Below are 23,032 nucleotides of genomic sequence, written 5' to 3'. Positions count from 1 at the left end.
GCCATGTTGACCAGGCTGGTCTTGAACTCCTGACCTCAGGTGATGTACCTGCCTCAGCCTCCCAAAGTGCTCAGATTACAGGTGTGAGCCACTGCGCCCAGCCTGAATCCATATCTTAAATCCCAACAGGATGTTTTATGTTAGTGTTTTTCTCTTACCTCCTCATTCCTCAAAGAGAACAATGAGTAAAAAAAACATCAGTCGGGTAAATACAGCATTATCATAATTACAATTTCCCTGAGAAAAGTGGCTTGCAGTTTGAATATTCAGCATCATAATTACAATTTCCATAAGGAATGTAGAACAGTTATTATAAACAACAGAATAATCACTTGGTCCATAAGGGAGAACAGATTATTAGGGGAGTGAGCAGAGAGAAGAAGCAAAATCACGTGTTCTAATCAGCATTCAAGAGTAGAAATATAGAACCTGAGAATAAATCGTAATAGCACCTTAAAATACTCTTGCCTGAATTTATCAAAAATCTTACCATGATGGCTTCCATGGGATAAGTGCTACCTATATATTTTTTCTTTCATACAATTTAATTATGTTTATCAAACATCCCCTCTGCATTTTCACTCACTGTCATTCATGATTTCTATACCCATAAGAAATTTTAAAAAGCAAATTATGACAAAATTTAAAAAGTAAAAATATATTAACAACTAGGAGAAAAAGAGTTTTATCAGGTTTTTTTCTCTCTGTAGTTAAATGCTTCTTTCCTGTCCACAAGAAAACTGGGTAAAAGTTAAAAGAAAAAAAGAAAATGTCTTTTTGACTTCTTGTGTTACTTTAATTGGCTTTTATTTCAATTTCCTTTTTTTGTGTGTTTTCTATTTTTTAGGTGAAGTGAGAAAAACAGAATGCAGCTTTCAAGGTTGGTACATTTTATAATTTTTATTGTAAATTGACAATTTGTAATTGTATAAATCTATGGGGTAAAAACTAATGTTATAGTTTATGACTCCAATGTGGAATAATTAAATCAAGCTAGTTAAAATATCCATTCATTTAAATTTTTAACATTTTTTGTGGTGAGAAGATTTGAAATTTACCCTCTTAGCAATTTTCAAATGTAAAATACTCTATAATTAGTTAGATTTACCATGCTGTGCAATAGAACTAACAAAAAAAAAAAAAAGCCTATTCTTTCTAACTGAAATTTTGTGCCCTTTGACTATCATCACTCCATTCTCTCCAACAGCTAGCCTCTATAACCAGCATTCCATTCTCTATTTCTGTGACTTCAGTTATTCTAGAGTCTACCTATAAGTTAGAATGTGCGGTGCTGACTTTAGTGCCTGATTTATTTCACTTTGCATAATGTTCTCTTGTTCTATCCATGTTGTCACAAATGACAGAATTTAACATATATGTTAGTATGAAACAATATGAAAGTAGCAGAGCAAACTATATCCTTAGCTTTGCACCAACAGCTATTAGAAAACATTATGTTTTTATTCTCCTCACTCATGGACAGAAAAGTACAACATAGACTTAAGTGAATTTAATATAGCAATTATAATAGCTGATTCAATCTGTAGCAAAATTGTGAAGTTGCAAATACATAACATTTTCATATTAACATTTAATATTAATAATTATTCACTCGATCCATCTATCCATCATTCAATTCATCTACTATTCATATATTTTTATCAGTGAATCCTTATTACATATTGTGTGCAAGCTCCTATCATCTAATTCCTTTCTTCATACATTGTTTGACTGACCTTCAGCAGATTCTCAAACCTATCCCTTGCTCCAGCACTTTCTGCTTATTACTAACAATAAACCTTCACCTATTATAACAGGTATTCGATTTTAACTTGCTGTATCTGATAAATGAGCAGTGTTTCCCCAACATCCCTCAGCTTATGTGTATGCCAGTATGTCTACTTCCAAATAATTGGGGCAAAGAGGAAATCATCGGGGCGATAACTACCAAGTATATTGTAATTCAAGTAAATCTGGAGAGTGCAAAAAAGTCCTAATCTGGCCTCTGAAATAGAACACTCAGAACTGAATTTATATATGAGCACCCTTGGATAAAGGTATAGTATAGCCCTGCAGTGACAAGGTACTATGGCCTGAATGTTTTTGTCCTCTCAAAATTACTCTGCTGAAGTCCTTCACTTGATCTTAGCCAAAAGGCCAAGAAGCGATACTCTGCTGAAGTCCTAACCCCCAAGGTGACGGTCTTAGGCAGTGAGGCCTTTTGGGAAATGATTGGGTTCATGAATCATGAATGGGATTAGTGCCCTTATAAAAGAGGCCCAAGGGAGTTACCCTGCCCCTCTCAGCATGTGAGGACACAGAAAGTGCTGTCTCTAAGGAAGTAGGCTTTCACCATACAGTACTCCTGCCTGTGCCTTGATCTTGGACTTCCCAGACTCCAGAACAATGAGACATACATTTCTGTTGTTTAAATGCACTCAGTTGATGGTTATTTTGTTATGGTAGATAGAACAAACTAAAACACAAGTGTTCTCCTTATAAAAGTTTGAAACATCAATGGGTTGACATGGAACTATCATCTCCACACTGGTCATAGATAAATGGTAAAAATTATCTGCAATGTCCTTATGGAGAAATTAAAAAAGGAAATAATTCTTGATAACTACAGACCCATCTCCAGTAAATATTTAAATATTTGAGTGAAGGGGCCCAAATTTGAACCTGCCTATGAAACCTAGTCTATCCCTACAATATCCCATGGTCATGCTTCCATTTATATACACTATGTAGATGCTTCTGATGGCTTACATTAGCCACTGTAGGGAAACTCATGCCCTTCTTATAAAAGGGAAGCCCAATAACAGATTTTTAGGTTGAAAAATGCTTCAACTATTATTCATTTTAATCATTTTTTGTCTTCATATAATAAAATCCAGGCCTGTAGAGGTTAAATATGTAAACTGTTCTAAATCAGAGTTCACTAATGACCAAATAGGGACCACAATCACATTGTTTACCATCTTAACACAGGGCATCCCACAGTGGTTGGTATGGAGAATAGGAAAGTCTTTCATTTGGAATGGAAACCATTTCTGTAACAACACATTTCATACCAATCTGTTGCCTAAAATTGTTTACGTCCTCTATTTTTAAGCATTTCTCAAGAACCCTTTTACTTCCCTGACTATATCATGATCTCCCTGAAGGTAAAGCTCATGGCTATCATTTCTCTGTATTTTTACCATACCTATAAATTTTAGGTAAATGTTGTGTGGTTCATTAACCTTATTAATAACACTGAACCTCTGCCTCTATTCCAACTCAGTGAGTTCCACTGATACTCTTTGTAGAAGATCTAGAAAAAAAAAATTCACTGAAGGAAACCAGAAACCAAATAAAGATGGCTGGGTTTTGTTTTTGTTTTTGCATGTGTGTATATTTTGGAATGTGTGTGAGGAGGAGGTGGTCAAAAGAAATCACTTAAATTTATCTGAGACTATGGGGTTTAATGAGTTGCGGGGTAAATCATTAGAGTGGCTGAAGAGAATAGAGAATGCCTACTGAAAATGTGAATGTATGTTTGGATAGATAGAGAGGATCCAGAGGCTAAACATTAGAATAAATAGACTCAATTTTTAAATACAGAAGAAAGGTTAGGAATAAGAAACTAATTTCCTTTTTATTATAGATCTCAGATCTAATTTCCTTTTGTCCTTCCTGTATATTTGAAAATAGGATGTAGCTCTTCTTTCCATGTGAGAGCTGTTTAATATTTTCACACTGAAAGTGTTGCATTTAGATTTGAGCACCACACATTTAGAAGTCTATAAATAACCTATTTTGCCCTTCAAAATATACATAATGTCAGTCAAAGAAGCAGAGATTATACAACGATTATTAATTAAAGAGGAATACCAATATTCACTTTACTCTTTCAAAGATCATTAAAGGTGATCAAATTTATAACTCACAGCAACTCTTTTCACAAATCCTTTTCTTCACCTGTCAAATCTTTCACAGTGCAATGTCTCAAATCTTCATCAAAACCTTACTTAAGCCCTAGTTCTTGCCACTTTTGTTACATATGTAGTTCTCTCTCCTTTCTTCCAGCATTTTACTATGTAGTTCAACCTAGTCTGTCTTACTAAAACCTTCCCTCTTACTCACCTACCTCTCTGATTTTGTCTTTCTAGATTTTCCTATGAAAGAGGACGATATAAGGATTAATAGGCAGATTATGGAAATGCTGAGTGTACCCAAATGTCAGTGAATCTTGTTTCAGCCATGTATATTCTATAGCATGGTGATGGACTCAAAACTGTAAGCAGTGGCAGCACGTGTAGCGGATACAGCAATGGATTCACTTGTAATTAAACATGGTGTGAGCTTTTATCTCTACTCCCTCCCCAAAAGTAACTAAAATAAGAATAAAGGATAAATAATGCATAACCCCCCAAGGACAAAGTAATCAAGAAAGGTGACAGACAATACCAGACTAAAAATGGCAAACACATTTTCAAAAATTTTAAGTGGATGGACAAAGATAGTCATAGTAGCATGACAGAAGGTTGTAACTGAAGCAATCAGAAAAGTAATAATAATGAAAAGGAGTCTGAGCTGCTGATCCCCAGGAATGCCCAGAAATTAGACATATTAAAGGCAGGGATTAAGGAAGTGACTGAAAACATTAAAATGGGGGTTGAAAGTTTGTAAATGGAAGAATTGGGCTCCCAGATTCTTTGCCATATCGTGAAGCCAGGCAACTACCCCGGCTTCATTTTGTCAAAGACTTGAGATATACGTTGTGAATACTGTAATTCAACTGGGGAAGTACTGGTCTTGGAAATACTAAGATCAGTTTAGGACAGAAAGAAGGCACTCTAGTGAAAACAGGATTTAATTAAAGTACACAAAAGTAAGATGATTAAATGAAAGTATGCTTATGAAAAACCGAGACCCTCAATACATCTCTCTGACTTCGCTCTCAGAAGTCTGGAAGCCAAGCAGGAAAACAAAGCATTCCTCTCTGGAGACTAAAGAACTCAAAAGATTTGCATTTCTCTGATGGCCAGTGATGACGAGCATTTTTTCATGTGCCTGTTGGCTGTATGCATGTCTTCTTTTGAGAAATGTCTATTCATATCCTTTGCCCACTTGTTGATGGGGTTGTTTGTTTTTTTCTTATAAATTTGTTTCAGTTCTTTATAGTTTCTGGATATTAGCCCTCTGTCAGATGAGTAGAATGCAAAAATTTTCTCCCATTCTGTAGGTTTCCTGTTCACTCTGATGGTAGTTTCTTTTGCTGTGCAGAAGCTCTTTAGTTTAATTAGATCCCATTTGTCAATTATGGCTTTTGTTGCCGTTGCTTTTGGTGTTTTAGACATGAAGTCCTTGCCCATGCCTATGTCCTGAATGGTATTACTAGGTTTGCTTCTAGGGTTTTTATGGTTTTAGGTCTAACATTTAAGTCTCTAATCCATCTTGAATTAATTTTCGTATAAGGAGTAAGGAAAGGATCCAGTTTCAGCTTTCTACTTATGGCTAGCCAACTTTTCCAGCACCATTTATTAAATAGAGAATCCTTTCCCCATTTCTTGTTTTTGTCAGGGTTGTCAAAGATCAGATGGCTGTAGATGTGTGGTATTATTTCTGAGTGCTCTGTTCTGTTCCATTGGTCTATATCTCTGTTTTGGTACCAGTACCATGCTGTTTTGGTTACTGTAGCCTTGTAGTATAGTTTGAAATCAGGTAGCGTGATGCTTCCAGCTTTGTTCTTTTGGCTTAGGATTGTCTTGGCAATGTGGGGTCTTTTTGAGATACCATCTCACACCAGTTAGAATGGCAATCATTTAAAAATCAGGAAACAACAGGTGCTGGAGAGGATGTGGAGAAATAGGAACACTTTTACACTGTTGGTGGGACTGTAAACTAGTTCAACCATTGTGGAAAACAGTGTGGGCGATTCCTCAAGGATCTAGAACTAGAAATACCATTTGACCCAGCCATCCCATTACTGGGGATATACTCAAAGCATTATAAGTCATGTCGCTATAAAGACACATGCACACGTATGTTTATTGCAGCACTATTCACAATAGCAAAGGCTTGGAATCAACCCAAATGTCCATCAGTGACAGACTGGATTAAGAAAATGTGGCACATATACACCATGGAATACTATGCAGCCATAAAAAAGGATGAGTTGATGTCCTTCGTAGGGACATGGATGCAGCTGGAAACCATCATTCTCAGCAAACTATCGCAAGAACTGAAAACCAAATACCACATGTTCTCACTCATAGGTGGAAATTGAACAATGAGATCACTTGGACACAGGAAGGGGAGCATCTCACACTGGGTCCTATTGTGGGGAGGGGGAAGAGAGGAAGGATAGCCTTAGGAGATATACCTAATGTAAATGATGAGTTAATGGGTGCAGCACACCAATATGGCACATGTATATATATATGTAACAAACTTGCATGTTGTGCACATGCACCCTAGGACTTAAAGTATATATGAAAAAAAAAAAAAAAAGAACTCAAAAGAAAAGAAGTACAGATAGGAATACTGTTTTCTCCCAGGAAAAAGTCCAGTGCTTTATTGTGGGCTGCACTAAGGCTTACCAACTGACGGGTCCAGCAAATACACCCAGAGATTCCAATCAACCTTAGAGGTCCTGCAATAAACAGAAGGAAACTGCTATAAACAGAGGGGGGAATTGTACACCATGAAAGAAGAACACCAATGCAAACAGAAAAAAAATAAGACAATGCAGGGTGTAAAAGAAAACAATGGAAAGGCTATAATACTCTCAAAATGATGAGACATTATATCCCCTAAAGTAGAACAAGATGTATAGATAGATTAGAGAGAGATAGAGATAGCGATAGAGATACATAGATAGAGGTAGATGTGCATAGAGAGAGACAAAGAGAAAGAAAAAAAGCAAAAGCTCTTGGAAAAAGAGGGAAAGAAATTGGAACATATTGGAAGTTACACTTAAGGAGTTCCCAGAAAGTAGAAAAAAATGACAAAAAGATTGAAAATAGGGGAAAAAAAAAAACAGAATTAATTCAGAATACCCAGCATCTGACTCATAATAGTTCTTGAAATAAAGAGGTTGGAGGTGAGTGATTAATAAATAATAATTGCAAACTAATAGCCAGAATTATTTTCAGATTAAAAGGGCCCAGTGATGCTACCAATAACAAATAGGAAACCAAAATCATCATAAAAGTTCAGAATAGAAGAGACAGAAGAGTCCACTACAGCTTCCAGAGAGAGAAGAGAGAGGAAGAAAAGAGTCACCTACGAAAGAGTAAGAGCCAGACTAGACCATGACTTCTCAGTATCAACCCTGAAAACTAGAATTCCATGGAGAAATACTCTCAAATTTCCACATGCTCCACCAAGAAAGAGGAAACAATGGCCCCCAGGAAATAAGGTCACAAATATAAGAAGGACATAACATTTCCCAGGTTATCAGTGAAGTTCTGGAATATCAGCTCATGCAGCCCCCTCTAGAGAACAGCCAGTACAACAGACCAGCTGCAGTAAAAATACAGAAAGAAGGACTCCAGGAGGAGTGTGTTAAAGCCAAATACAATACAACAAGCAAAACTAGAAAGAATGATGAATGTGTTCACACATAGTAAGAGAAGATTTTCAGTTCTGCAGGATGATTTGGGAGTAAATTAATGATAGATTTATAGAAATCATGCAAGTCATGAAACAGGGCAATTATTAACTCCAGGAGAGGTAAGAATTGAAATAAATGTATAGAACATCATATTATTGAGCTGATATTAACAATCATAATAATGTAAATGCTTAGTTTTGATTTAATCAAAATTATAATACAACTATATAGAGAAGATAAATGTATATGTGTTAGATGGGCAGTTTTAAGAAGTTAAATCTGTATATTCCATATGGGAAATAGATGAGGAGGAAGAGAAGGAGAAAGAGGAAGAAAAAAATGTCATTTTACCTGTGTCATTAGAAACAGATTATTATCAAAATATACAACTATAAGAGGTGAGAGTAAGCCTGTTGAAAAGAATAAAGCAGGTTATTATTATTACTATATTTTCCTATTAGTGTATCATTAATATATTATTATTAGAACTACTTGGTTTTAAAAATATGAATCTGTATTACTTTCATAAAATAAAGCAAAATTTAAATGTATTTAATATTAAAAATTTATAATTTACTCTAGCTTTACATACCTGCTTTACCACTTACCTTGGGAAAGTCACTCTTCTTTTTTTTTTTTTTTTTTTTTTAACTGGTTTATTTGTATATTTGTTGGATTTTCTTTTGCTTCTCCTCATAAGGAAGCTAATACAAGTGAATGATCCTACCTTAATATCTAACATGAAGCAGTGAGTCCTCCAGCATTCTTTTTCATTTCCCCCTTAAAGGAGCTAAGCAATGTGTTCGCTTCTTTCAGATATTTGAATGCATCTTATGTGGAAGTGAGATGCAATTTGGCCTTTGGTTTCAAGTGATAAAAACAGGAGCTGAAAGGTTCAAGAAAACATGGCCAGCTCAATATTCAAAGGAACATTATTGTAAAACATGGCTATCCAGGGCACAGGTAACTGGTGAGTTCTCTATGGTAGAGTCTTTCAAACACAGCCTAAAGATCACATAAGAGGGATGAAATACAAAACAGAGGTAATGCAAGTGCTAAATTAGTAAACTAAGTAATGTTCCAAGTCTTTCCTTTCCATAGACTGGATGATGTTATGCCCTGCTACTACTCCAGAGATGCAACAGCCACCAGGGAAGCAAGCTGTAGTTACTAATATGGTAGCAATGGAGATTAGAAGAAAAAGGAACAGGCTCCAGCTGCTTTATATACTAAGGAAAACGTAAAAAGTAGAATTAGAAAGGTCTGAGCCAAATTCTGGCCCAGATTTAACATTGTGAAAAAGTTCAAAGTAAGGGTGAAATTCTAACATTTCATTTGAAAGCAGTGCAACTCTCCTGGGAAAGGAGTGACTCAGGGCTTGCTTTATTATGAACTCCATCCTTTCTTAGTCACACACAGACAGACCCTGACTTGTATATATGCTCTGCCCACTAACATCCTTTCTCCCTCTGCCTCTAAGGCCTCCAGAGTAGTCTCAAAGTGGATACATTTCCCCATTGGAAGAAAAGGAGGAGAGAGAAAAAAAAAAAAAAAAAGACCCAAAGGTTGGAATTTCCTTTGTACCTTCTAGCTCTTGTCCCTATTCTTTAACTCTGAAAAGGCAGGGTAAACCGTAAACCCCAAAGCGGGTGAAGAAATCCTACTCAAAACCACTCTTCACTCCCTGTGGCCCTGTCTTCTCCATCCTGTCCCCTGTTTTGCTTTTTTTCCAGGTCCCTTTAACTGCCTACCTTCTACTCACTTGCTACCTCTGCCATCAGCCCTCACCCAGGCGTGCGGGGGCCTCTTTCTGGGATAGGAATGTGGTGCCAAGCTCTTGCACTAGGGGGTGCTGCAGTTTTGCTTTCTGGTGTTTCGCTCTACAGCCTGTTTGAAAACAGGGTTGCTTCTGCAGCACAGATCCAGTTCTTAGCTCTTAGTCATATTTCTATTGGTCGCCCAATACCCAGGCAATTAATTCCAGGCTCTTTAGCATGACACATGCATTTTTCACAATCTGGCCCAGGTGACATTTTCAGCCTCCTATCCTGATATTCCTCTAGAAAGCTCCCTTTGTTCCAACCACACTAAATTCTTCATGTTCCCTCTATTGAGAATGCCCTTTCCCTCCATCATCCCTCTCCCACTCTCTCCCCTCTCTGCAGCACACTGACCAGACTAACCGGAATATCTCTCCCTCCTCTGTAAAACCTTCTTATACTCCCTTATTTGAACTTAGACAGCAAACCCTCTGTGCTCCCAAGACTTTTTGCTCATACATCTATTATAGCACTTAACATGATGTATTTTAATTTATGTTTTCGTGGGTTTATCTTTCCTACCTGATTTCTCAAATAAAAGCATCCTATTATTCTTGGTATTTACAGTACATAACACAGTATAAAGTTTGCAGCGGGAACCCAATTAATGTTATTTGAATGAATGAAATAAATATGTGAATGAATGAGAATATATTCCATAGTGTTTGCCTTTTTAAACAACTGATCTAAAAGATCAGTGATTAAACAAAGAAAGCTTCAGTAGGCATCTTGCACATCTGGACAATTGTAATGCAAAATATTTACTTAGGAGGCAAAGAGATAGTCTCTTTTCTTGTTGAAATATAAAGGAATTTTGTTTCAAGGAAAATTACATTGAAAAAATAACTGTCTACAATACAAGAGTCTAAGTTTATGTCTTTGGGGACAGTTCTTATCTTTTTACATTACAAGAGTGAACACGATTTAAACCAAGCAGTCAGTGTGATGATGTTTCCAGACAGCTAATATAAAGGAAGATTAGAGAGCTATATAAAATGGCAGGTGCCTCGGCAGATTCCACATCTTAGACATTAAGCACAGAACAAAGTAAAGCTGTTTTCTGAAGACCACCAAAAGTGCTTGATGTCAGCTTCAGCCGCATGATGCCATTTTGACTGTGGTATTCATCTTACCTTGTATCCCTGTTAGAAAACAATATAGAGAAAGAAAAAAAAGAAAAAACTAAAGCTGACAGCGGTAGATGATGATACTGAGAACAGAGAAAGCATCTGAAAAAAAGCAGACTCTTGCAAGAAAGAATGTTGAATTATTTCTAGTCAATCAATCACTTGCAAAATATCCTTTGCACTCATAGACTAAACTGTTATGTCTGATCATATGAAGAATCATCTGCAGAGGAACTATATATATTCTATAACTCATTTTATATCATCTCTTACAGAGTTTAGAATTATGACTATTTAAAGATATGAGAGAAATGAACCAGGGCATTATTTCTCCTGGTAACTCGCATGACTACCGGGGTAACAGCCATCTTTACCCAAAAAGCAAATACAGAAAATACACTTTTTTTTTTTTTTGTAATCTAATGAATGCAATTACAACAAATATTTTCTCTTTTGAGCTTTCTTTATCAAAGGTAACTTCAAAACCATCTCCTGTTTGGAGACAAAGGTAATGCCGAGAACATACTGTGAATGTAGGCTAAAAGAGAAACACAAGCAAAGAGACAGACACAATAGGAGAAAATAATTGTCAACCTCAAAGACATCTAATGAACATGGAAGAGGAATCTTAGAAATTGATCATGAAGATAACAGTAGAAATTTTGTAAATGTACAATTTGTAGTAAAGGGTTTGTTTTTTTTTTTTCAAGTGAACATATGCATCTAGCCTTGACTAATTAACTAATGATAGTGACCCTGCCGATTGGTGGGGATGATTAATTTGTGAGCTTGTCAAAGGACAAGTAATAATAAAGTCCTGTGTTCCCCCCTTTTAGCTGATGGTGCTGCACGAATGTCTTTATATGTCTAAAGAAACCCAAACTTCTTTAGTCAATGTGACTATTACCTGAAAGCTTATTATCAGGGGCCCAAGATAAGTTAGAGATATTTCCTGGATCGGCTCGAATCAAATTACATACTAGCAGAGGAGTTGCCCACTGCCCCTTCCTGATAAACAATCTCTTAGCCTCAGGTCTGGTTTTCTCATTTTGCTGTTCCTCCTCTTTATTTTCTTACTCTTGCTTTAGTTTTCCTTCTCAATAGGACTAATGTGTATATGCCATGGCTATTTCACTTATCATTGATCTGAGAGTCAGCAGAGCATAGGCTCTGGAGACAAACTATCTGGGCTTGATTCCCAGTTTTTCCACTTACTGTGTACGTTTTGGAAGAGACGCTTACAATCTCTAAAGTTGAGTTTCCCCATTCACAAAATGGAGGATGCATCCCGAGGGATTTATGAATATTAAATAGGATAATCTCGTTTTGGCCTGCCATAGATACTCAATTGATGTTATTGCAATAATTATATGATCATGCTGGAGAAGGGGAAGAGACATGAAGGTTTTCACACTCTACACTTTGACCATATGTATAAGCAGTTCCCTTAAGTTCTTACTCAGAAAATAAAAATGCAACAGACATCTATTTTTTCTTTTGCTCAGATGCTGGGAGAATTAGAACCAAATTAATCTTGTGAATAAAACACTTTTCAAAATAGTTTTATTTTTATCTTAACTGCTAGAAGAATTAGAGTCCAAATCGAAGTCAAATAACTTTTCTGGGCTGGGCACGGTGGCTCACGCCTGTAATCCCTGCATTTTGGAGGCTGAGGTGGGTGGATCAACTGAGGTTGGGAGTTCGAGACCAGCCTGACCATAATGGAGAAACCCTGTCTCTACTAAAAACATAAAATTAGCCAGGCATGGTGACACATGCCTGTAATCCCAGCTACTTGGGAGGCTGAGGCAGGAGAATCACTTGAACCCAGGAGGCGGAGGTTGTGGTGACCTGAGATTGTGCCATTGCACTCCAGCCTGGGCAACAAGAGTGAAACTCCGTCTCAAAAAAAAAAAAAAAAAAAGTCAAATAACTTTTCTTCTAGGCTAAGTTCCTCTTTTCTTTTGATTCTTTTATTAATCTTTGTTCTTGGTTTATCTATAATTGTGTAGTTTTTATTTGTATTTGGCTTCTAGGTTCTCTCAAATTGTTTTGAAGCAAAACAATGAAATCGTAATTTAAACTTTCAGAAGTACTCTCTCTCTCTCTCTCTCACACACACACACACACACACACGCACACACAAACATACAATTTACACCATCTAAGGGAAATGATAAACCTAGTTTGGCCTATATTGGCTCCCTGTGAACGTTTTTGAAATTGCGTATTTCCATGTCCAACTCTAGATATTCTGATCCTCTAGATCAAGGTGGAGCCAGAAATCTGTATGTTTTAGCAAGTATTATGCACCTAGGAAATTCTGATTCAGACAGTACTCTACCACACTTGGAGAAACAACCGCCTGTGTGATGTGGCAGGCAAGAGATGTAAATGAGTCTGGCTTTTAAAGCAGAAACAATTACAATCTGTGTGACCTTAGAAAATCACTCAACCTTAGATTCAGTTTCTTCATCTTTAAAAGATGGAGAAAGTTGTAAATGTCTGTTAAACCTAACTTATAAAGTTGCTATAAAAAGTAAATGAACTATTATATGTCACAAGGATAGAAAAAAACATATTAGTTAAATGAACATCTAGGTTTCATAATCTGCAGAAAGACCCATATGAATTTTTAGAGGCAAATAGCTTTGGGTTTTTTTGTTGTTGTTTAAAAATCAAGGCCCTTTGCTGTGACTTCTGACTGCTCCAGATAGATTAGGTGTGTTAAATCTCAGGTCATGACTCATTAGGGAACTGTGTGTCTGTTAGGTAGTAGCCCCAGCATTCTTAAAATACAGTAGAATAAAATGGAATGGGATAGGATAGAATACAATGAAAAATGTCAGAGCACATTGCCCATAAGAAGAAGTTTAAAATCAGATGTCTAATACAGTAGTCTCCTTTGTCTGCAAGAGATGTGTTCTAAGGCCCCCAGTGGATGCCTGGTCACAGATAATATTGAGCCCTATATATACTATGTTTTTCCCTATATATACATACCTATGAAAAAGTTTGACTCATAAATTAGGCAAGTAAGAGATGAACAATAATAACTAATAATTAAATATTAATTATAATGACATACCGTCATCACTACTCTTGCACTTTGGAATCACTTATTAAGTAAAATAAGCATTACTTCAATACAAGAACTGCTTTACCTCAGCAGTTTATTTGAAGCAAAACAGCTACTAAATGACTAATAGGCAGGTAGCACAGACAGTGTGGATCCACTGGACAAAGAGATAATTCACATCCCAGGTTGGATGGAGCCGAATTGGCACACAGTTTAAAATGTATTAATTTCTTATGTCTGGATTTTTCTATTTAATATTTTTGGACAGCTGTTGACCATGGGTAACTGAAACAATGGAAAGCTAAACCACAAATAAGGGTGGACTATTGTATTTAAATCTAGTTGTTTTTTTGTTTTTTTGTTTTTTTGTTTTTTTGGTTTTTTTTTTTTTGCCATGTTGTGTCTTCTCCTGAGTTATTCCTATATATCCTGACTTGTGTTTGGAGATCATACTTAGGAATAGAAGAAGAGAAGTGCTGGCCAGTATAGAGGGCAAGATGGGGCGGCAAGCAGGCAGCATCTGTAGGTGAGATTGTAAGGGAAGCAGGAATATATGAAAAGGAATATGATTAAAGGAATGTTAAAAGGAATATGATTAAACATTATCATAGGTGTGCATGTATAAGGAAAATGGCATATACATGGCTTGGTACTCTCTGGGGTTTCAGACATCTTTCAGGAGAAGGTCAGGAGAATATGTGTGTCTTTAGTTCCTTCAAATATCTTGTGGAGGGCACTAGACTTTTAAGATCATGCAGAAAGGAGTTTTAGAGCAGCTTCTTTGAAAATTTTAAAGAAGAATGATCCTAAAAAGCTGAAGGACATGGGGCAGTTTGTATGTGCAAGCACTCCAAACAAAGCACACTGGTAAGGGAAAATTGTACTTTTCAGGTATAAGTTAAATTATACTTTGCAGGTATAGGTTCCTTGATGTATCAGCTGCTCTTCTAATCCCCAACTACCTCTACTGAAAGCAAAGTTTAGGGCTATGATAAAACATGGCTGGCAGTTTAAAGGAATAGTGCTCTAGCATCTGAAAGTGAATTTTGAAATTCATTTTTCTCTTTTGAACAATAACACTGCCCTACTTAATGAAATAATACATTGTATGCACTACTTAGTGGGTACATTAATCGCTACCATTTTGTGAGCTCATACCATGTACTAAGAATTGTACTAAGTACTTTACAACCATGATCTCTTACCTTCCAGAACTCTAGGGGAAAAGTTTTAGTGTACATGCTTTATATATAATCTTACTGAAGCTCAAAGAGATTAAGTACTTAACCTCAATCCACATGAGTAGCAAGGGCTAGAAGCAGAATTCACACCCAGATCTCTACAGTCATTTACTTGCAGCTGTACCTCACTGCCCCAGCCCCTAGGGCAAACCGGTACTTATGGACTGATTTTGGAAGGTCACCATCATATGTAATATGTTTCTGAGAGGGAAACTCGCCTGCAAAGTCAAGCAATTTGGCTAAACAAAAGTGTTGTGCATTAGGCAGTCAGCCTCTGCTGAAGATGCTCAGTGTCTCAACATCTTCACTATACACATTAAGTATGTAACTGTGTCTTTTGTTTCTTAGTGGATTCTGAAGGGACTTGGTGGAAAAAACAGCTGCTTATTTGTTTCCCTTTTAAATGTTAATTTGGTGGTATGCTTCATAAATATATTTGCATTCTGTCACCCAAATGATAGTGATTGAGATGAAAAGAATATCATGCTAAAAATATATTTTGGATTATACAGTGAATATAGTAAGAAAACAAATTGTTTCATGTATTTTTGTAATTTTAGGGCGAGGGTTAGGGCAGGTATGTGTGTGGTGTGTGTGGGGACAGGAAATGGTATTACTGTGGGACCAATGTTTTCTTTTTGTTTGTTTTGTGTTTGGCAATTAAGAAGGTTGATGTTAATTTGATCCAGAAATTACGCTGCATAGAAGTAGAGAGTATAGCATGCTCTGGATATCTAGTCCCAGATTCTATTCACTGTCGGCATCCAGTGAGGGTTAAAACTAAAAAATGAAGCAGCTGTGACTAGTTCTGACAGGAACTCAGGGGGACTTTCTCCTCAGTTCTCCCCCACATTGCAAAGCAAAGAGCTTTGTTTGTCCTCTATCCAAAACCCTGAGAGGCGTAGATGTCCTCTTTGCAGTCAATTCTTTTGTAAGTAGAAGTTTGGGTTAGGTAAAGGAAAGAGACAGCAAAACTGCTGATTTTCAAGGACATCTTGCACAGGGAAATTTGCAAGATTCCTGTAATTCTCCTGACTCTCTCTGGTGTCTCAAAACAATCTGGAATCATCAAGCCTTGACAACAGCTAATGAGAATGAACAGACTCACACAGACTCCCCCTTAGCAGCAATTGGATTCAACCTTTACAAGACAGGCAAATCAGCCCAAATAACCTGTTTTTTGAATGAATAAAAAGATCTTCTAGCCTCTAGCAGTTGTCTACTAAGAAGGAAGTCTGGTAAAGAAGTTGAGCTGTAATCATGACAATAAGACCTGTAGAATGTTTACTAAGTGCCAGGTATGTAGTGCTTTATGTCAACCCTGTGGTCTGGGTACCACTGTCACCACCACCTTCATCACCATAATCCCCATTTTATAAATGAGGAAACTGAATCATAGAGAAGTTCCATTTTCTGCATGTGGCCCATATGCCTGGTTCCAGAGGTCATGGGCTCAACTCTTTTCTTCCCCAGTCAGGGTAAAAATTAAGGTGTATCTGAATTCCGAGCTGCCTTACTAAAGGGCTGTCATCCTGAGACCCATGGAAAAGGGGCTGGTTACAGTTCATCATCTCTTCAGCATAGTATCTCATGAATTATTCTTTCCATTTGTGACTGATCAATTAAAAAATAATGGTTTAGAGTCTGCTATGAGTTAGGCACTGTAATATATGACAGGAGATATTGCTCAGTGGCTGAGGTGAATCATGGAGCCAGGCTTCCTTGATTAGAATTTACTTACTAGCTATGTGACCTGAAGATGTAACTTAACTTCATGGGCTTCAGTTTTCTCATCTAGAATATGAAATAATAATAATTATCCTCTTCATAGATTTAAATTAGTTAATTAATGCAAATCAATTAAAATAGTGCCTGACACATAGTAACAGCTCAATAAGTTTTACTGTTATGGTTATTACTAACCTGTTTTACAAGCTAAAAAATATAAAATAGTTTTGGTGTAGTTATAATAGTCTAGATGGAGAGAAAAATGAATCATTCTAGATCTACCCTTTTTATGAAGTTAGTCTAGATTTTAAAACAATAAAATACCTATAACTTTTTTAAAGTCTCAATTAAGTTGCCCTTTTCTATCCCAGGACTGTGTACACACTTTTAAAATTGTTTGATTTATTTGATTTAATTAATTGATTTGATCAATGTAGCTAATATGTATTGATTCCCTGCTAGGTGCTAGGAACAATGAATGAAAAACACACGCACAAAATTTGTAGAATTAGTGCTCCATCATAGGTTTCCCACTCTTTTTCACTCTGATGTTTATAAAAACTGTAACAGAAACTTAAAGTTAGCACTGAACCTGTTAGTGATGCTATAGAATACAAGAAAAATGATGCCTCATTATTAGTTGAAATATCATTTACTACATTTCTGCTTTTCATTTGTTCAAGGTAAAACTATCATTGAGTAAAAATGTTTTGATATAATTATCTAGAACCTAATTCTTGCTTATACTATATGATTATAGTTGTTTCTAATCAAAGTTATGTCTCACTTTAAAAACACAACAAATTTAGGATTATATTTTGGGGTGAATATTTGTCATATAGAAAAACCAACATGTCTATGATGAATGTTATACAAAATTCACATTATTAATTCTACACTAAATATTTGCTCCAAATTAGTCACAACATAGACCATATAATAAAATTGTATCCCCAAAAAGATCAAGAAATATTAGTCCTTTCTTTTTTCTTTTTTTTCTTTTTTTTTTTTTTTTGCCCTTTTTTCTGTATCTGAAAGACTTTTAGAGGATTAACTAATAAAAGGTTGTATTTTCCAACTGTTCCTATTTGACAGATGGTTGATTTTAAGTCTATAGAATAAGCATGCTTAACTCACTTTGCAAACCCGAAAGAACCATAAATTAGAAAGCTAGATATATTTTATCTGTTTTAACTATTGGCTATCCCAATTGCTCACCATGATCTCTGCTTCTGGGATAGATTACAACATATGATATTAATATATTCTATTCTTGAATTCATTAGTGACACAGTCATTTAGTGAAATTGATTGCATAGGAGCCTAGATATGTATATTTAAATAATTAATAAACATTTTTTACTTTTAAGTTAGTGTATAGCCCTTTTAAAATTCTCAGAACAGTTTTTATCCCTACCCCATATTTCTGTTTTAAGAAATAATATCATCACTCAGTGGAAGAGGAAGTAAACTTGCCTAGTACCTCTTCAGAGGTTAGAAATAGGATCTGATAGTAAGAGCTTCTGGGAGGAAGATTTCTGCTCAATAGAAGGATGCGCTTTCTCATAATTAAAGCTGTCTGACAGTGGAGAAGTGACCACCTGGCATAGGGATAATTCAGGCAGAGACTGGGTGATTATCATTTAGAAATAGGGTAAAAGGAATAATTCCGGTGGTAGAACATTTGATTATGTGATTTCTCAATTTCCTTACAACTCAAAGATTTTGCTTAGGATTGTGGAAGTTCTTGTCTAGCCTAAAATTGTTTCCCATGAAGAAACAGCTACATGGTACAGTGGTTAAAAGCAGCAATTTTATGATAAAACAGATTGACCTGGAGTTGGTACCTTGTTGCTACTGACCAACAGAGCGACTATAAGGTACTCATTCAACTTTCCCAGAGACAGTTTCTGTAGCTGCCAAAAAGAACAATATCTAATAAGTGAGTTTTGAGGATTGAGTTTATACATGTTAACTATCTCATGGGTATGGGTCTACAAACCTAGGGGGTCATGTCTTTCAAAATACAAAGGGAGAAATGATTGAGAAATAGACCTGGTTGGAATTAGAGGAACATCATGATATTCAATGATTTTTTTTTTAAATCTTTAAATCTGTAATGTATATTGGACCACTTTGATGCATGCTCAGTTTATAATAGCCAGAAGCAAATGTGTTTGTGGCAGTTGTATGACAATTTAACAACTTTAACACTGCATGGATGAAGTATTCACAATTGATTGCATTCTTCTGGAGAAAATTCCATAATCTATTTCTAGACCAATAGCTCTTCATAGACACTAGAAGTGATTAAATATCTAACTAAATGCTATAAGCATCATTGTAATATCCTGGGACCCTGGAAATCACACAATCTCTCAGTTCATGTTTATCACTCTCTTTCCAGTCAACATTACCTGGCCAGTTTAAGGTTTTCTTGCACATTTGTGTAGCATGATGATACTCATACTGGCAACAATAAATCAAACCTCTGGTGATAGATGTTTTTTCTGTATGCACACATACACATACCTTAATGCAAGTCACATTTCCCAAAGAGTACGGTGTGAGTATTACGTGCTGATACTACACAAAAGCAATCTCTCTTAGCCTAGGGTTTCCATCTTTCACTGTGAACCCTCCTGGAGCCTGCTGATCAGCATGCAGAACCAAGTTCCAGAGAAGTACAGAGAAATCTCTAGGGATCTCTGTCCACCTGTGAGGTGAGAAAGGATCCATATATTATTTGCAGACCCATATTCACTTGTTCTCCTTGAGAAAGCTTTTGTTGTTACCTCAGAAGTGGAAATATATGTGTGTTTCAGCTGGTGTCTAACACATTTAGTTAGAGAATACAAAAATGTTCAGCACTTTAGGGGGCAAATGTTTTTTTGGGGAAAAAAAACTTTTCCAAAGCATTGCACATAAACACACACACATACACACACACAGAGAGAGAGAGAGAGAGAGAGAGAGAGAGAGACAGAGACAGAGACAGAGACAGAGACAGAGACAGATTTGGGTTCTGAGATTTGTAATACAACCTGGGGCAATGAAGAAAAAAAAATAGATGGTTAAGACAGGTAAGTAGAATTATAGAAGTCTATTAGATTGATATGTTTAAAAGATGAATGTTCTCTGGACTAAAGTTAGAATGAATTTCTCTTTCTATTAGACTTAGTTTTAGAATGTTTTGGGTAGGTTTGTTAGCACCTTTAATAAGTGAGCACATTTCTTTTAAAATGTGTCAAATCATGATAAAAGCTGCTGCACTCAAAAAGCTCTAGTTTGCAGTACAAATTCAGCAATGTACAACAGCAAGCTGATCAAGTCTCAGTTGTATTTTATTTTTTATATGATATCATTAGGTTTTATTTGGCTGCTCTTAGCTGCTGACAACAACATACCTCCAATCAAATTTATTGTGAATTAAGAGATGATAGGTATGAAGTTATATTAAAAGAGTTTTCAGTGTGAACTTACATACAGTAGAACGAATTGGTAAAAAACAGCTATAAAAATGTTTTAAAATGCATAAGTTGTTTTCTATTGGTCAAACAAGAAGAAAAAATGTGTACAGGTTTGTTCTATTGTGTTTAAGGGGATAGGGATAGTTAACGTGACAACAATAGGTTTGAAAATATTGTTTTAAAAACTTATGTCACCCCATGTGTCTTGAGCATGAATTTTGAAATTTCACCTTAACTCCTACTGTTTGAAGATTTCTACATTTGAGACTTGAAAGAATTGAGAAGCAAAATCACATACAAAATTATGAAGTTTTAGAACACCTAAAGCTATTACATACTCTCATTTTAATATGTAATTTGGGAGCCATTGGTAGGATTTTGTGAAGTGTTGATCAGCCTATGTCATATTTGCTTTATGTTTCTAAAGCAATAGGTTAACATGAATTTGCATAATTACCATAAAATAAAGCAGAATTAATAATGAACCTCAACATAGTACATCCTAATCTTTCCCAAACCTTTTGGTAAGAGTACCATATCACCTTAAAAGCCAACATTTAAAAAAAAAGTCTTAACAATTTTACTCAGAACTCACATGATGTGAACAGCATTTTTGTCATGAAAATATTTCTTCTTTAGATTACAATCACTGCTTATATTCACTGTACCTGCAATCCTATGACCTGTTTACCTAGAAACCTTCTAAAATACTTCTGAGAATATCTTATACTCCAAAGTGTTGAAAATAAGTGACATTCTTTACACCCAAATCTTTTTAATCGGTATTTCTGTAAATGATAATGCTAATTATATCAAAAGAGGCAGTAACAACATAGTAGAAACTTCTTTGAGCTAGACAGGAGACTTGACAGTTCTCAATAATACTCAGCACTCAGGGCATTTGTTATTACATGGTCAGCATCTGTCTTCCCATTTAAGTGGTTCTCAACCTTGGATGCACATTGGAATTACTGCACACCTTTAATAAAACAATAATGATGCCTGGGTGGTACCCTAGAGATTCTTGTTTAATGAATTACAGAGTGGAGTCTGGAGATTGAGATTTTCAGAATTGAACAATTTAGCTTATTCTAACATGTAACTAAGAAAATTGTGCATTTGACTGCACATTCAATGACAGAAGGGACCTTGTCTTCAATAAATAAATTAATATCTAGCACAGAGTAGACTGTTGCTAAATATTGGATGAATGGATGGGTAGGTGGATAAATGGATTGATGGATTGTATTGACAACTTCTCTTATCTTTGCAGGTCTTGGTTTTGTGAGTGTGTGTGTAGGGGTGTGTGTGTGTGTGTGTGTGTGTGTGTGTGTGTGTGTGTGTATCACTGTCTGCCAGGTCAACTTCAATGTGTATGTATATATATTAAGAGGGTTGAGCTATGTATCTCTTCCTTTTACCCAAATGACTTTCCTGAGCGCCCATTGTAATGGGTCTAGCGAGCGTTTATTTTCTCAAATGTAAGGGCCTTAACTACGAATATTTAAATATCCAATAAAGGCTTTAGTAGGTTTAATAATTTTTGCTGAACTAAATGCAAATTTTTATATTTTATAAAATCTGTTGTAGGATTTTCTATTTTTATTCTTTTAAATGAAACTATGGATTCATATCCTATATCCTTAAAGATTTATTTGCCCTTGGGAAAGAATATAAAACATATTTTGTATCTGTAAAAAATGACTTTTCAAAAATTGACAAATGGGATCTAATTAAACTTCAGAGCTTCTGTATAGCAAAAGAAATTATCAACAGAGTAAACAGACAATCTACAGAATGGTAGAAAATATTTGCAAACTATGTATCTAACAAAAGTCGAATAACCTCTATCTATAAGGAAAGTAAACAAATTTACAAGAAAAAGGCAACTCTATTAAAAAGTATGCCAAGGATACAAGCAGACACTTCTCTAAGAAGGCATACATGTAGCCAATAAGCATATGAAAAAAAAAGACTCAATATCACTAATCATTAGAGAAATGCAAATCAAAATCATAATGAGATACTATTCCACATCGGTCAGAATGGCTATTAAAATCAAAAATAACATGCTGATGAGGTTGTGAAGAAAAGGGAATGCTTATACACTGCTGGTGAGATTATAAATTAGTTCAACCATTGTGGAAAGCAGCGTGGCAATTCCTCAAACAGTTCAAAAGAGAACTACCATATGACCCTGCAATTTCATTACTGGATATGTAGCCAAAGAAATATAAATTGTTCTACTGTAAAGACACATGCACATATATGTTCATTGCGGCACTATTCACAATAACAAAGACATGGAACCAACCCAAATGCCCATCAATGATAGACTGGATAAAGAAAATGTGGTACACCATGGACTACTACGCAGCCATAAAAAAAGAATGAGATCATGTCCTTTGTGGGAACATGGATGGAGCTGGAGGCAATTATCGTTAGCAAACCAGTGCAGGAACAAATACCACATTTTCTCACATATACATAGGAGCTAAATGATGAGAACACATGGATATTGGGAGAGGAACAACAGACAGTGGGGTCTACTTGAGGACTGAAGGTGGGAGGAAGTAGAGGACCAGTAACTATTGGGTACTAGGCTTAGTACCTGGGTAACAAAATAATCTCTGCTACAAGCCCCCATGACATGTTTGCCTACATAACAAACCTGCACATGTACCCCTGAACTTAAATTAAAGTTGTTTTTTTTTTTTTTAATTATGGCCTTTGTTTCTGATAAATCAGATATCTGTGGAAGATGTTTAGTTATCTAAATTATTTAGTGATAATTTTGTCTAGCAAAGTTATTTCTTATAAATCTTTTTCTTTGTCAATTAGGCTATTCCAGTGTGATTGCTGTCATGATCCATGTTGTTTATATAAGAACTTTTGCTATTTTTGTTTAGGAAACATTTATTTTAACTAATCCTTCCTCATTGTCACTGCTGAGCAATTGACAGT

At 35.7% G+C, this 23,032-nt stretch overlaps 1 protein-coding gene across 5 annotated transcripts in view; it reads left to right on the top strand.

Annotated features, from left to right (window-relative positions):
- Nucleotides 1–23,032, top strand: part of LINGO2 (leucine rich repeat and Ig domain containing 2) — a 1,182,276-nt gene that overhangs the window by 783,261 nt on the left and 375,983 nt on the right. For all 5 annotated transcript variants that reach the window (XM_031654837.1, XM_031654834.1, XM_031654835.1 and 2 more), the window contains one exon: nucleotides 848–880. The gene's annotated coding sequence lies outside the window, so the exon portion shown is untranslated. The remainder of the gene's footprint in view (nucleotides 1–847; nucleotides 881–23,032) is intronic.

The sequence above is a fragment of the Papio anubis genome, chromosome 13, assembly GCF_008728515.1.
Source record: "Papio anubis isolate 15944 chromosome 13, Panubis1.0, whole genome shotgun sequence".
Lineage (NCBI taxonomy): Eukaryota > Metazoa > Chordata > Mammalia > Primates > Cercopithecidae > Papio > Papio anubis.
The sequence above is the reverse complement of the archived record's forward strand: the minus strand, read 5'-3'. Positions and strand labels throughout refer to the sequence as shown.